General features: G+C 39.3%; 1 protein-coding gene and 1 non-coding gene across 3 annotated transcripts in view; one reads left to right on the top strand and one right to left on the bottom strand.

Annotated features, from left to right (window-relative positions):
• The window catches only part of STX3 (syntaxin 3), a 71996-nt gene that overhangs the window by 16823 nt on the left and 39827 nt on the right, over positions 1–15346 (top strand). Inside the window, exon 1 of one of the 2 annotated variants that reach the window (XM_025046316.1) lies at positions 14957–15054. The exons of the other annotated variant lie outside the window; for it this stretch is intronic. The gene's annotated coding sequence lies outside the window, so the exon portion shown is untranslated. Of the gene's footprint in view, positions 1–14956; positions 15055–15346 lie in introns of those variants that run through there. 2 annotated transcript variants of the gene reach the window in all.
• Positions 5620–5738, bottom strand: LOC112479288. Its single transcript, XR_003046151.1, has one exon. It is a non-coding gene; the product is annotated as a 5S ribosomal RNA (ribosomal RNA).

Raw genomic sequence — 15346 nt, 5'->3', positions numbered from 1 at the left:
AGGGACAGAGGGGAGGGGAGTTGGAGGGCTTGGAGAATGGAGTGAAGGGTTAAAAAAGTACAAATTAGTAGTTGATAGATGGTTCCGGGGATGGGGAGCACGGCAGAGGGAATGCAGTTAGTATTAATATATTGGCTAGTTGGAAAACCAGAGGCGAGAAGGAGCAATTAGGGGGATCATTTTATAAACTATATAAATGTCTAATCAATGTACTGTATACTTGAAACTAATTAAAATAAATAAATTAATTTTAAAAATGCTTTTTTTAAGTTAAAAAATTAAAATCAGCCAAGTATTTTTCAAAAACAATTAAAACAAACATGAATTCATTTTGTGTAAAGGATACAGATCAAACTATTGAATACAAATAATAAAAATATTGGATTTTTAATTATAATAAACATGTACTTAAAAGTTACTAGGATATAATAATTTTTTACAAAATATTTATACATCTTGCTTTCATGGAAATGAAAACTTTTGTGAGTATTTTAATGCTTACTAGTTCTAATATCTAATTTTCTATAGACATTATTACTAGACTTGACAGTCATCTTTCTAATGCCATTGGAGATCTTAAGTTTTTTTATAAATATTAAATTTGAGAAGCTATGTTCTCTACTAGTAACTGATATTAACAAAATTAAAAGTAAGAGTTAAAAAATTTTGAGAACTAGATAGTATTTGAAAATGTGTCTAGTAAATCATTACTGTAAATATATTGCATTATTAGAACAGGAATCTCATACTAGAGTTTAGAAAACTAAGGTTTTTAATTCCTCACATTTAGTTCATCAATGTCACATTTCTTATTGTGTTACTTAATTTCAATTATAAATTTTTACATATGACTATAGTAGTGTACTTTATTCATAATTCTTTAAATTATACATGTCGACTAGGATCCTGAAAAGACCACAAAATTCTCTTAGCAGTATAAACCTTTCTTTGAAAGATAATATTGCTGTATCCAGTAGAGAAAAACAAAAACTTGATTTGAAACTACATTTTAGATAAGAGATGAGCTGGTGTGGGATTCATAATTCACAGTTGAAATGAATGTTACTCTTTTTCTCTTTCTTTTCATTTTCTAGGTTGGAGTAATTGCCATCGGGTTTAGAGATCGAAAAATTCACTTGGTATCAACAGTATATATATTTTGTCAATGTCTCTTTTTTTTTTTGAAAGATCTTATTGGTGCCTTTGTTTCCAAAGGCATCATGTATCATGAGTTTTGGTGCCTGCATCATATCGCTTAAAAGATTAACTTACATAAAACATTATGCCAAATTATAACTTGGAAAAGTAAATTTAAAAGTAGATATTTTCTAAAGTGTACTTTTGGCTTGCATTCTAGAAACTATATTCTTATATCATCAGCAATTTTCTAAAGAGTATTGCATACAGCCTTTACTGTATATTTAGGGGCATGACAGCAAACTCAACCTTTCTATTACATATTTGGCAAAAGTTCCAAATTTGTATTTGGTAAATGTATCCTCAATATGTTCTAGGATATTGTGGGAATTAAAAAATAGTTATATATCTCTTGGATGACATGGAAGTTCGCTGGTATCAAAAGAGGATTTTGCTACATTGCTCATTATAGAATGGTCTAGAATGTTTTAGAGGATCTTCTGTTTCATTCTGCTATGTATTCCATACAAATTTGTACCATGGTCATATATCGCATCCACTCGAATTATTATTTTTTTTCATTTTTTAAAAATTATTTTCACCTAGAGTTAGTTTAGCTCTTTCGGGCAGACAAAAACAAACAAACCCAGCTAATGCCTACTTACTGTATTCAGCACAATATTTATTATATGGTAGGTCCTCAAAAAATTGTATCTATAATTATCCAATTATAAAAACTTCATATTCTGATTCATTATATGTTGAAAATTAATTTTTCATGTATTTTTCTGCCCTGGGGCTCACTGCTATCCTATTGTTTAAAATCAAAATCCCTAATTGCCATTTAAGACACACTCTATAAATTCTTTTCTGGCTTAAGTTTCGTTTAATTTCCCTGTGGAATCCCACCCAGTTTTACTCTTTTTATCAAGCCATTTCCTAAATAAGTCCAATACTTTCCCACCTTTAGGTCTTTGCTCATCTTATTTTATCCTCCTAGAATATACCCTATGGTCTCTTCCTGTCAAACTCCAACCTATCATAAAATGCTTACTAAAAGAGGTATTTTCTCTGTAAAATCTCTTCTAATAGCATAATTAGGAACAGGCTCTTCTTTAAACTTACAGTTCTTTATATAAACCATTCTTATGGCATTCTATCTTGTAGGTAATCATGTACTTGAAAATTATTATACAATGTATCTGATTAAGGGCATACATAATGGTGATTTTTTTAAAAAAAAATTCTACACTCACGGTTACTTGATAGATATTTGTAGAGTTAACTTAAATCAATCTAAATCAAAGATCAGCAAATATGGGAAGAGCTACTTTAGACTGGAAAGCCTTGATCCTTCTTGGAACTCACAGTAGATATTTGTTCAATGAATATTTGTTTCGAATGTTTTCTTTGTGCCAGACGATGTATTAGCATTGAAGTTTGCATTTGAATTGAGAAGACAATAAACAGGAACCTAGAGGAACTGCCCCTCACAGGATCAGAAATTTGAAACAGGAAAAGTTTGGGGACTACTCTTGATGAGAGGAGAGATTTTAAAAGAAGTAAACTTCATGGGGAAATGGCATCAATGAATGAGAGCATTAGAGGCAATAGGAAAATCTAGGGAGACTGGGTGTAGACTCCATAGGAGAGCCAAAGATTAATATGTCAAATTACAGTAAGAATTAGAACCACTTAAAAAACCAGTTAGTAAATGCATTTTTAGACAACTTAGGGTTAAGAATTGGACTACCTGGAGCCAGATCTGTTGAAGCTTCCAGTTGAGATAAAAGTCAATATCAGGTCAATATAGAATTGCCAAAAGCCATGAAAAATGCAAAGTATCTTTACTAGAGTTGTAGAATTTATGAGTAGGACTGAGAGGACAGTGCATGATCATGGGGTTTATCTCTAAACAAACAGAAGAAGCAGATTTAAGAGGGTGACTAAGATTACCTCCAACTATAGGAATTCTTCCAATCCTAATATACCTCATGGTAGGAAAGGAACTATGCAATGCCTACTTTTCCACTTCAAATGGAGATGAAAAATGTGACTGAAGCTGGATAATCTACAGGCTTATTATCCACCAAGTCAATCTGTGCTTAGACTTTCTGAGAAATCTAAGCTCTGTAAAACTTTTACACTTTTAATTTTAGCCTTGAGAACAGGAAACTTGAAAGCACATAGGGATTTTCACGAGGAAGAAAAATAAGATTTTGTGAGATCCAAGGATGTAAAACAAAAACCAATATAAGAAATTATAGAGAACCAGAGGGTAGGGGGGAGGAAAGAGGGTGGAGATGGACAGGGTAAAGGGGGTCAACTATGTGGTGACAAGAAAAAAATCTAACTATGGGAGGTGAACGCACAGTGTTAATATATATATATGCCTTATTGTTAAAATGTACAGCTGAAACTTATTGGATTTTGTTAAGCAATGTCACCATTAAAAAAATAAATTAAAATGAAAGAAATTATAGGGAGATAGCTTTTAGTTCGTTAACAGTAGAATATCTAGATTGGTTCTGGTTCTGGATCAAATGAAGTAAGCATAATCACTCTGTTCCTCCCACTGAATGTAGCTATAAAACTTGGACAGAAAGCAAGGAGCAGCCATTCAAGGCTTCTGAAAAGTAAATAGAAGCAGTTTGGGGAGGAAGACCAGAATTAGAAGTACTGTTGGTGGTTGGTTTACCCCTTTTTATTCTGTCTCTAGTATCCCCTGTCCTAGACTCAAGGCAGCCTGACACCCAGAAGTGGGGCACTGTCATCTGTAGATGGGGCTTCAAGAGGAACCATCTAGTTCGGACTTGAAGAGTGAGAAAGGGATCTCCTGTTGGTCACAATGGCCACCTAAAACTGCGGGAGGGCCCCTTCTGCTCCAGTCAGAGGACCTATTGTCCTTAGAAGGCAGAATGAACCCCTGTTGATTTTTTTCTCTCCTGCCTTTCTGCTACCTGGGCTTAGACATGGGTGCAGTCAGGAAAACGTGGTTCAGAGTGGGGTAAATAAAGCCTCAGCCTTCTGGCCAAAGAGGAGAAGTATGTGGGAGATTTAGGAGAGGGAGGAGCTCAGGAAAATGACCCAGTAAAGTTGTTTTTGAACTCCTGGGCTCACCCCTGAGCCACGTATGGGTGGAAATGATCCCAAACACCAAACTAAAGACTTTGAGAACTGAACTATGAGAGAAACCACTTTCCAAAATGCCACACTGGACACTGGGTGTAACACTTGTGATAAACCTGTTTGCCTCCTCGATAGTAATTTCGTCACTTATATCAATTCTGACAATCGTAGCAACCGCATATAATACTTACAAAAGCAAGACGTTGCCACATTACATAAAAATTATAATTTCATGTGCCTTTATCACTACCGAAATCCATATCTGAACCCATGTAGAAAATATTCACACATATTTAAGTGAATGGACCTGGCTGAGAGGAAGTTGCACTTCCCACTCTTGAAATAAAAAGGGAGCCAGCAAGCAAGGGCACAATGAAAGCCCCTCACAACGCCATCCCCAAGGGAGGAGGCTTACACCCTGCCTAGCCAGAGGGGTGAGCAGACAGAGTATTCAGTTTCATAGGGATTCTGTTAAAAGGATAAAAATGATAATATTCTTGGAAAAACTTTGTATATGGCAAAGTTCTATACACATGTAAAGTCTCTAGCATTCAAAGGGTGAGTCATTTTATACATTTGAGTATAACATTGCCTGTTTTCACTCATTGAATGAAACTGGTAAAAGGAATAATCAAAGTCCTTGGGCATAAAAAAAAAAAAGTAAACAAAAGAAAGAATTACTTTCAAAACCTGAACAAAAACCAGAAATGGAAGCTAGAGTTGAAATTAATGAATACTAATGCTTCACTGATTTCATGTAAAACATCTCAAAAGATAGAGTTTTTAGTGTCTCTTGGAGAAATGAAGGACCATCTAGAGCTTCTTTTTTTTTTTTTTTAAGATCATTCATTAAATCATAGAGCTTGAAGGGATTTTAGAGAGCATCTAGTGGTTATCATCTCAGATCCCCATATCTCAAGATTATGAATGGAGTTTTCAAGGTAATTTTAATATTTCGAAAGCCCCAACATATGTGATACATTTTCCTGGGATAATTTTGTACATGCATTATTATTATTATTAGTTTATTTTTTGTTTATTCAAAAGATAAAGTTAGGCTGATAGAAGTTTTCAAAACATGAAAGATGGAGGCAATATACATAAGAATAGTTAAAAGAGCAGGTCTGAATTCATGCAGATTTAGATTCAAACCTTGGCTCAGCCACTGTCTGGTTTTGTACTCTTGGGTAATTTAATTAAACTTTCTAAGTCTTGGTTACTTTATCTGTAAAATGGGGATGATAATATTATTTCTCTCTCATAGAGGAGTTGTGGAGATTGAATGAGATAATACATGAACAGTGTTTAACATGTTGTCTAACCCTTTAGTAGCTTCGTTTTGTTTTGTTTTAAAACCTACAGCACCTGGTCTTCTTAGGTGGTCTCCCATCCCACTACTAACTAGGCCTGACCCTGCTTAGCTTCCGAGATCAGATGAGATCAGGTGTGTTCAGGGTGGCATGGCCGTAGACCCTTTATTAGCTTTAAAAATATTCCTTCAGGGTTCATTGAGGAAGCACCGTAAAATCTGTATGGTGCAGAGAATGTTGAGAGCTACTGATTTTATTCAAACTAACTTCCAATACAAATATTTAGTCCCATTGTTTTATTTTCCAGCTTTATTGACATGTAATCGACAGGTAAAAATTCTATGTATTTCAGGTATATAACATGATGTTTCGATATACATATACATTGTGAAATGATTACCACAACAAAGCTAAAAAATATATTCATCGTCTCATAAAGTCACTTTTTTTGTTTGCGTGGTGAGAATACTTAAGATCTACTCAGAAAATTTTAAATATATAATACATTATTATCAACTGCAGTCACGTTGTACATTAGGTCTCTGGAATTTATTTGCATTATTCCTGAAAGCTTGTGCCCTTTGACCAACTTCCTGTTTCCATGACTCCCTGACCCTTGGGAACCACCCTTCTACTCTGTTTCTACGAGTTTAGCTTTTTTAGATTTCACACAGAAGCGGTGTCATACAGTATTTATTTTTTTGCACCTAGCTTATTTCAGTTAGCATAATCCCTCCAGGTCCAATTCACATTTTCACAAATGTCAAGATATCTTTTTTTTTTCCCTGCTGACTAATATTCCATTATATATATAATATATACAATATATATAATATGTATATATATACACACACACATATTTATTTTAATCCATTCATCTTTTTTAAAACTAAATTTATTGGGGTGACAGTTAATAAAATGATATAGGTCTCAAGTGTACAATTCAATAATACTTCGCATGTATATTAAACTGTGTGTTCACCACCCGAAGTTAAATTTCTTTCCATCACCATCTATTTGACCCCCTTTACCCTTATCTCCTTCCCCCATTCATCTGTTGATAGACACTTAGATTGATTCCATATCTTGGCTATTGTAAATAACGCTGCAATGAACATGGGAGTGCAGATATCTCTTTGAGATACCGATATCATTTTACACATTTTACTTAATATTCACAATTAAACTATAAAGGAGATACTACTATTATTCTCATTTTTCATATTAGGAAACTGAGAACCAATATGTGAGTAACTTACTCAAGGTTATCCAACTAGCAAGCAATGGAACCAAAATTTAAACCTATGCTGTTTTAATCTAAAGCAGGAATCAGCCAACTATAGCTTTCAGGCCGAATCTGCAGGCTGCTTGTTTTTGCAAATAATTTTTATAGGCGCACAGCCACACTTGTTCATTTTCCTATTGTCTGTGACTGCTTTCATGTTATGATAGCAGAATTGAGCAGTTGTGACAGACTGTATGGCTCACAAAGCCTAAAATAGATATTTTCTGGGACTTCACAGGAAAAATTTGTTGACCCCTGCTGTAGAGCTTAACCCTCTGTCCTGTACTGATTCTTCATATGAAAAAGACTATATTAAAATCTCAACATCAAACATTTTAAATGGTTGAATAATCAAACCGTGTTCATTAAATATCAGATGCTAGACGAGATACTGATCACCATGATTAGTCAACAGTTTTTGGAGATTCTAAATAACGCAGCGAGACAAAAAATAAAACAATTCATCTCAGATGATGTAATTTTACACCTAGAAAATGTAAAGAATTTTAATTCAAAACTACTATATTTATTAAGAGAATAGAAACATCTGGGGTGGGGCCTGAGATTTTTGCATAGGTACCAAGCTCCCAGATGACCTTGACTCTGCTGCTCTCCATGTCATACTTTGATTAGCAAGTCTATCCATTGTAAATGCAGTGTTTTGGGAGGTATTTCAATAATCATAGTAATGAAGAGGTGTGAGAATGATCAGGAGTGTTTGCTTTAAAAAAAAAAAGAAGAAGATCAAGGAAAGAATGAAAATGGAAAAGTAGGAAACCCTTTTGAGAACCTCCCGCGTGTCTGGTGTCAGGCTTGGCTCTTGCAGACGGGATCTCACTTAATTTCACCACAACTCTGAGATGCATGGTACCCTCATCGCATGTTTAAAATGAGGACGCTCAAGTCCATAACTTCTCCGAGATCACCCAGCTGGCAGGTTATATAGCAGGGGGAGCAAGATGACATTAATGACTCGAAAGGAAGCAATGCAGGTAAGTACTCAGTGATCGCAGACTGTGTTTTCAGCATGTTGCACCTGCTCCAGGCTCGGGGGCACAGGAGAGTGGCTTTGCCTCTGCCTTCTTTCTTCGTACCAGGTCTAGTGGAACAGAAAGATCAGACGGGCGTGATGCACTTCCACTACTTCTCAAAAGATATATATGTATATTTTAATCCATTCATCTGTTTCCGTGTAATTGGAGGAGGGTTGGGGAAGGTATGTGTATCAGAATATGGCTAAATTTAGCAAGTGACATGAGGCTGAGTTTTGAAGGATTTTTAGAATTTGTCTAGGTGTACGAAATTAACCTCTCCTCAGATGAGTTCAAACTGTATGTTTTTATTTATTTTTCAATTGCAGTTGACATACACTATTATATTAGTTTCCGGTGTATGACATAGTGATTAGATATTTATATAACTTACGAAGTGATCACCCCGATAAGTCTAGTACCCATCTGACATTATAGTTATTATAATATTATTGACCACGTTCCCTACGCTGTACTTTACATCCCTGTGACTATTTTTATAACTGCCAATTTGTACTTCTTAATCCCTTTACCCTTTTCGCCCATCCCCTTAGTCCTCCTCCCATCTGGTGACCATCAATTTGTTCTCTGTATCTCTGTATCTTGTTTCTGTTTTGCTTGTTTATTTTTTAAAACTCTTTGTCTTACTAAGCTCCCTCAAACTTGGAGCGTAAAAATTTAAGCAATAACTAAATATGTAGCTAAGTCTAGTAGCAATTAAACCAGTTTAGAATATCATATCCCCAATCTGTTGATGTTCAAACATTGACCTACAGGGGATGGTCAAGTTCAAAGCTAAGTTAGCCTCTTGGGGCTCTGTCGAAGAAAAACGGGCAGGGAATCGTTCAGAAATGAGATGAGGAGTGAGAGTTGAGAGGGAAACCAGGATTCTATCTGCGCAAATCCCAAAGGCCCACATTCTTCCCTTGAGAAGAGGCCACGGGGAGGGATTAACGGCATCTAGCTGTGAGCTTCCCTCAGTGCTGGGGGGCTTCTCAGAGATGCGGTCTCCATGGTTCCCGGGATAGTAAGAAGAAGATCCCAGCTTGGGCTGCACTCAGCCTCAGGGAAGTGGTTCCGGCCTCTCCAGGCAGCAGGTAAGGAGGGTAAAGGAACAACCAGGCTGACTGAGTTGTGGGGCATAGACCCTGGGGAATGGATCGGTGAACCCTGCTGACCTTGGAATTTCCTGATCCTGTGAGGCTTTTCCTGGCGTGGATGGAAACAATACTTAAACCTCTTGAAGCTACTCGAGTGACATTATTTATGCCAGGCATACTAACAACAAACAAGCCTTCAAAACAGACATTCCACTGCTGAGGGCAAGAGAAAGAGAAATCTGTCTCTCCCTAGAAATGTGACCGATTTCCTAGGTTGCCGGAGCGTGGTGAGAAAGAGTTGTCCACTCTCCCTGTAGGAACAGTACATGCTCTGTTGGGACATCCGGAAAATACAGTGTAATCTACTCCAAGTTACACACCCAATGTCTAGTTGATGGTAGATGCTCAAAAAATACTTGTCAAACGAGTGAATGCCTGGACAGCCTACTAATTTCATCCTGTGAGGGATGAGGGTAGAGGAGTATGCAAAGGTCATTACAGACCAGGAAGGGCTCTTCACATGAATATTCACCAGGCCCTCAGAGGCAGTACCAATACCCGTAAAAGAGACCCACCAGAGAAGATGCAACATGATCGAGGGTTTCTATTTCCTGCGTTAAGGAGAGACCTGGAGTTTCCCAGCACAACCTTCAAGTAGCAAGGAATGGTGCAGCAGCAAGAGCAGAATAAAGCCAAAATTGAAGAGAACATTTAACTACGACAAAGCTCACAGTATGTCATTTTTTATTCCACTGGGAAGACCCCAGAGGAGCAAATTTGGGAGCGCAGAGTGGAGAGATTTCTCATTCACACATCGATGACTTGGATGAAGACACAAAAGGCAAGAATAATTTTTTATTTGTATAATATATTTATCACGCTTTGAATGCTCCTAAATAAAGTGCTTTACAATAAAACTCTAGCTACAATGGTATCAACAGCAACTTGCACAGTACAGAAGGCAAAAAGTTAAATGGCAACAAAGATACTGGGGCTGAGGAATGCTAAGCAATTGAATATAAAATTTAGTATTGGGCTTCCTAGCAGCTAAGGCAAAAAGGGAAACATGAATTACATAGCTCTCACGGTCAAGTAGGATGACATATGTGTGTGCTCATTAAGAGAGAAATGTGTGTCTAGGCAAGGGTGTGGGGAATGCCTTAAGGACTCAAATGAATCTTTAAGGAATGTTGAACATCCCTTATATAAACAATGTGATTTTTTTTTTTATCGCAATGGAATTTGTTATACTTTTTAAGAGGTCTAGAGACATTCTGTACAGAGAGCCTTTTATTTTTAAACTTATTTGAAAACCGATTGATGTTTTAAAGAAAACTTTGAGGAATGTCGAAGGTAGTATGCTTGAAAGATGTGGCTTCCAGGAGCTATGGCCTGATGCACGGTTATAGCTTTGAGAAGGATACTCATTAAATTTGTAGACGACAGCGGGGAGAAATTTGTTGAGGTAAAGAATTAGAATTCTGCATAACATGTCAAAGGGCTAGAATGATGAGCTAAATCTAAAGGGCTGAATTTAAGAAGAGTTGATGGTAAAGAAAAAAGAGGAAGGAAAGAAGGAAGGAAGGAAGGAAGGAAGGAAGGAAGGAAGGAAGGAAGGAAGGAAGGAAGGAAGGAAGGAAAGAAGGAAGGGAATATACAGCAAAAACCACCAGCCCAAGTCGAGAGTGCAATATGTCTGGAAAAGAACAAACACATAAATAAATCCCTGATTTAGCACAGTCTTGGACTGCATAATTGCCAAGTACACAGATAGAGTGGCCATATCTAGGTGTCAATTCTGGTGCCAACAGTAAGTGGTTATCTAACTAGGGGGGTGTTATGAAAATTCAGTTTCCCTGCCTCTCAAATGGGAACTTTAAATCAGTAACATTTTTACAATTAAAAAAATAAATGTTCTTCACAGAAAATTTGAAATGTGAAGAAAAGCATTTTTCTCAAAAACGCCTTTAAGAGTTTATCGTTTCCCTTTAGACTGTCCACATAATTGGTATCATGCTATGCATGCAATTTTGCCTCTTCCTTTTCTTCATTTAACATTATGTTATTAGCACTTCCTCACTGTATTAAACGTTTTAATTATAAGTTTTAATGGCGATATAACATTTCATCATATCAATATACCTCAAGCGACAGGAATATGACCTTTTGTTAAGCATTCGTTTTGTTTCCTTATGATAATTATTATTAAAGCATCCTGCACATATCTTCATGCACGTGGCTCCATCTTCCAGGCTATGACGGAGAAGTCCAGGGTGTCACAGAGAGACGCTCGAGGGAGCTTACCTCAGTCCTGGAGGGTGAAGCTTCCTGTCCGAGGCCTGGAGAATGGGTCAGAGTTGCCCAGATCACATACGGGAGCGGGGAGAGCTCTGTGAGGTGAAGTAGCATAACTCTGGCCTTAATTGGGATTTGAATGGTGTACCAGGTGAGCCACTCAGCTGGCTCCTGGTCTTTATTCCCTTGCTTTGAGTGTGAGCTGAATCTAGTGACTTGCTTCTAATGCATAGAATCCGGCAAAAGTGATGGAGTATCACATCTGAGATTAATGACAAAAACACTCTATCTTCCACCATTTTCTGCCTTATTCTCTCTCTCTGTCCCGTCTGCTTGCTCTGATGGAAGCCAGCCACCATGTTGTGGGCTGCCCTATGGAGAGGCCCACATGGCAAGGAACTGAGGACAGCTTCTAGCCAACAGCCAGAGAGGAACAGAGGACTCCTCAGTCCAACAGCCCTTGAGGACTGAATCCTGCCAACGACCATGTGACTTTAGAAGCAGATCCTTCCCTAGTAAGCCTTGAAATGACTCGGTAGCCCCAGCCAACACCTTAATTGCAGTTTGTGAGAGAGAACTTGACACAGAGGCACCCAGCTAAGCTGTGCCTGGATTCCTGAATCACAAAAACTATAGGTAATAAATGTTTGCTGTTTCAAGCTTCGAGGTTTTAGGGCAATTTGTTACGCAGCCATAGATAACTCATACAGACTGTAGGGGGCAAAAACTACAAGTCAGGAAGTTTATTCTCCATCCTGGTTATTCTCCATCCTTCCTGAAGTGGGGAAGAATAGCCACAGGGGAATAGTAAGAATCTTTCCTTTAATTCTCTAGCTTCCCTTATCCCTTCCTACTGAACACCACACCCTGGGGACACTGCCTCAAGGTACACCAGCCAGAAAGTGGACTCACCGGTCCCACAACAGGCCCACAAGATGGGGTAAAAGCTCAATCATTTTCTCCAGTGGGAAAGAAATAAACTTGGAGGAGAGAGAGGGAAGTGGAGCCCCAAGTCCCAGGGTTCTGTCTTTGGTTTGTTTGTAAAGGTGAAATTAAGTGTTGGCTGACTTATAACCACAGTGCAAACACTTGTATTAATCCTGACTCTGTTTAACGGGGAAACAGCTACACTAAGACCTGGTGGGTGAGAAACTAAGTACCCCTGTGAGGCAGAGAAATGAAAACACATCAGAAATAAGAGGCTCCTTCCGAGCCTGGAACCGTAAGTCACTGTCCACCTGCATGGAGACCCTATAGTCCACTTGGGTTCAATACCAGAGACTTCCTCACCAGCCCAGGGACTCCCCTTGCCCAGGTCCCGCAGTTACTTTTTTCAGTTTCTTATACACAACTAGCAGGTGCAATCCAGACTTCTGCCTGCCGGGAAAGAGCAAATATTAACATGTTCATATTAAATTAGCAAAATAGGGTTCCTACCTACTAGGAGTTTTACAGAAGGCCTGAAGTCTCTAATAACTACCTTCGCATAGAACGCCATAATAAATGAACTCTGCTGATGCTTCTCTTCCTGAGTTTCTGGACTCCAATTTCAGTTCAGAGAGCTCTTTATACTCTTTTCACTGTTTCAAAAAGTAAGGGAAATCATATAGTCATTTCTGTGTGGCCACATAGGCTAACCGAAAGGTCATTTTTTTTCCTTCATGGAAACATTTTTTTTTCCCCCGTAGGAAACCAAATCCCATCCCCCGTCAGTTTTATTGAGGCATAAATGACATATAATATTGTTTTAGTTAAAGGTTCCCAACATAATGATATATATCTATATGTTGCAAAATAAGTTTCGTTAACATCCATCCCCTCACATAGTTACACTTTCTTTTTTTCCTTAGGAGAGATGTTAAGATCTATTCTCTTAACATCGTTCAGATATGTGAGACGGTGTTAACTGTGGTCGCCGTGTCTCACGTTAGATTGCCCGGACGCTTTCATCGATAACTGGAAGTCTGAGTCTCTTCACCTTCACTCATTTTGCCTCCCACTGTCAGCCCTGGCAGCCACCAGTCTGTTCTCTGTGCCCAGGAGTTTGAGGAAACCAGCTTTCTTATTACCCAGTAAATATATCGTGTTAAGGATGTGCCATCTTTTAAAATAAGAGATGCACAAATGAAAATAAAGAATAGATGGCACCCTTGATCTGGCAAAGTTCGGGCATCGTTAGTTCTGCTCAGCCCCCTTTTTTGAAACGTGAGCAAGTAGATTGTGTGATAGCTGATGGCTGTTCTGTGGCAGAAACTGCGTCTAGAACTTAGCCCTCCTGGCTACGCGTCAGCAACTGTTCTACTGTCCAATGACCACTCTTCCTTCATGGAAAGCCTGTCTTAAAAGGACAGATTCAATTTCTTGAATGTGTGGACAAAGGAAATGAGCAAGAAATAATGGTGGAATCTTCGGGGAGGAAAATTTTTGTTCTGTGTAACAAATAACTTTTAAACAACAGTTGGAACTGTGAAAAAAATTTAAATGGCAAAAAAAAAAAAAAAAAATTACCAGGTGTCCTATGGCATGCTAGGCCTTGTCTAATGTACCTTTATGGGTTATCTGATTTTATAATGGTCTTTGTCTCTTATGGTCTCGTAGCTATTTTACAATTCTGTAAATCGTAGAAAATTGAGAGAAATGCAAAAGATTCTTGTCCCCGGGGATGGGAATGAATTCTTTTCTGGTGGAGATGCGATTGATCTCCTACGGTCCTTCTCAGACTTGAACGTAAAGAGTTGCTCACATATCTGTCTCCTTGAGGAGAGCCTCTTTTCCTGAAACCCGGGGATCTAGGTATCCCACAAAAGTTTAAGAGAAGGAGGTGGATTGTATTTCTGGTTTATTCACCGTTTCCATATGTGACCACCAGGGGGCGCAGAAAGCCTTCTCTGTACTAAAGGTGGGACACTCCACCTAGCGAAGGCCCGCGGTAGAAGGAAGTGCTGGGGATTAGGGCTGAGAACCGCAGAGCTCGAACAGCCCCCACGGCGTACAGACCGTATCATTGTGACAGGCGATGAAGTCAGCGTGAAGCACGCGCTAAGATCGCAGAAGAGGGCAAAGGTCTGTTAGAATGACAGAAAATATTTACAGCCCTTTAACCTGAATGCATAGAACAGGTTCTTTTCCTGATTTGAGAATTGAATCTTCCGACCGTCGGTTCCATTTATTCAGCGCCACCCTCTGCTGGATATGTCATTTGTTTCCAAGGAGGACAAATCGAGAAGAGGGTAGAGAAGCTGGGGGTGGGAGGAGGAGAGGGAATAAAGCCGGGAGGGGCCTTGCGAAGAACCCATCCACCTTTCCAGAAGGTACAACCCACCTGGGAATCTCTACACCACGTAGGAAGTGACACCGGCTTAAGCTTTCCAATACAAATATCTTTATCTTCCCACCCCGCTCGTTACCTTAATCAGCCCTGCCTCCTCTGTCACAGCAAACTGTGGAGTGGGTATTATTTTTGATTTATAGATATAGAAACAGCCCCCTAGAGACACAGTGACTTTCTCAAAGTTATACAAATTGTTAGTGGCAGGTGCTCTGACTTAAGCATTGAACTGCTTGCTCGTCTCTGAAGGGTCCCGACCGCCGACGCCGTGAAATCTGAACTCCTCGTCCCGCCTCCTCTCGCCACTTCCTCTAAGGACACCCTCTTTCGGCGGCAGCCCGCAGTCCCTGCACTGCGCAAATTCCGTTAATGGGATGCCCTTCCCCTACGTGGTGGAGTTAGTTGCTCCCTCTCCCACCTGTTATAGCACAAATCACACGTAAGAGTTCTTTGTCTGCGGGACGTCGCCCCCGCCTGGCAAGGAACGAGTCTGTCGAGGGCTGGATCTCAGCCCAGGGCCTGGCACGGGTAGCGAATGGCTGTAGAGGGGAAGGATGGAATTGAGGTCAAACCGACCCGCTCGCTCTTCCTCGGCCCTGCGGCGTCATCGGCCAGAGCCCGGCCCTCTGCTTGGATTTCTCGGTTCCCTCCACGGTCCGGGAGCTAGGGCAGGTAGAGCGAGAGACGCCGAGGGGGCAGGCGGCGGCCCGGCACGGCCCCTTTAAGGAGGA

Source organism: Pteropus alecto, unplaced genomic scaffold (assembly GCF_000325575.1).
Source record: "Pteropus alecto unplaced genomic scaffold, ASM32557v1 scaffold43, whole genome shotgun sequence".
NCBI classification, from domain to species: Eukaryota; Metazoa; Chordata; class Mammalia; order Chiroptera; family Pteropodidae; genus Pteropus; species Pteropus alecto.
Note: the sequence above shows the minus strand (reverse complement) of the source record. Positions and strands in the feature narration are given on the sequence as shown.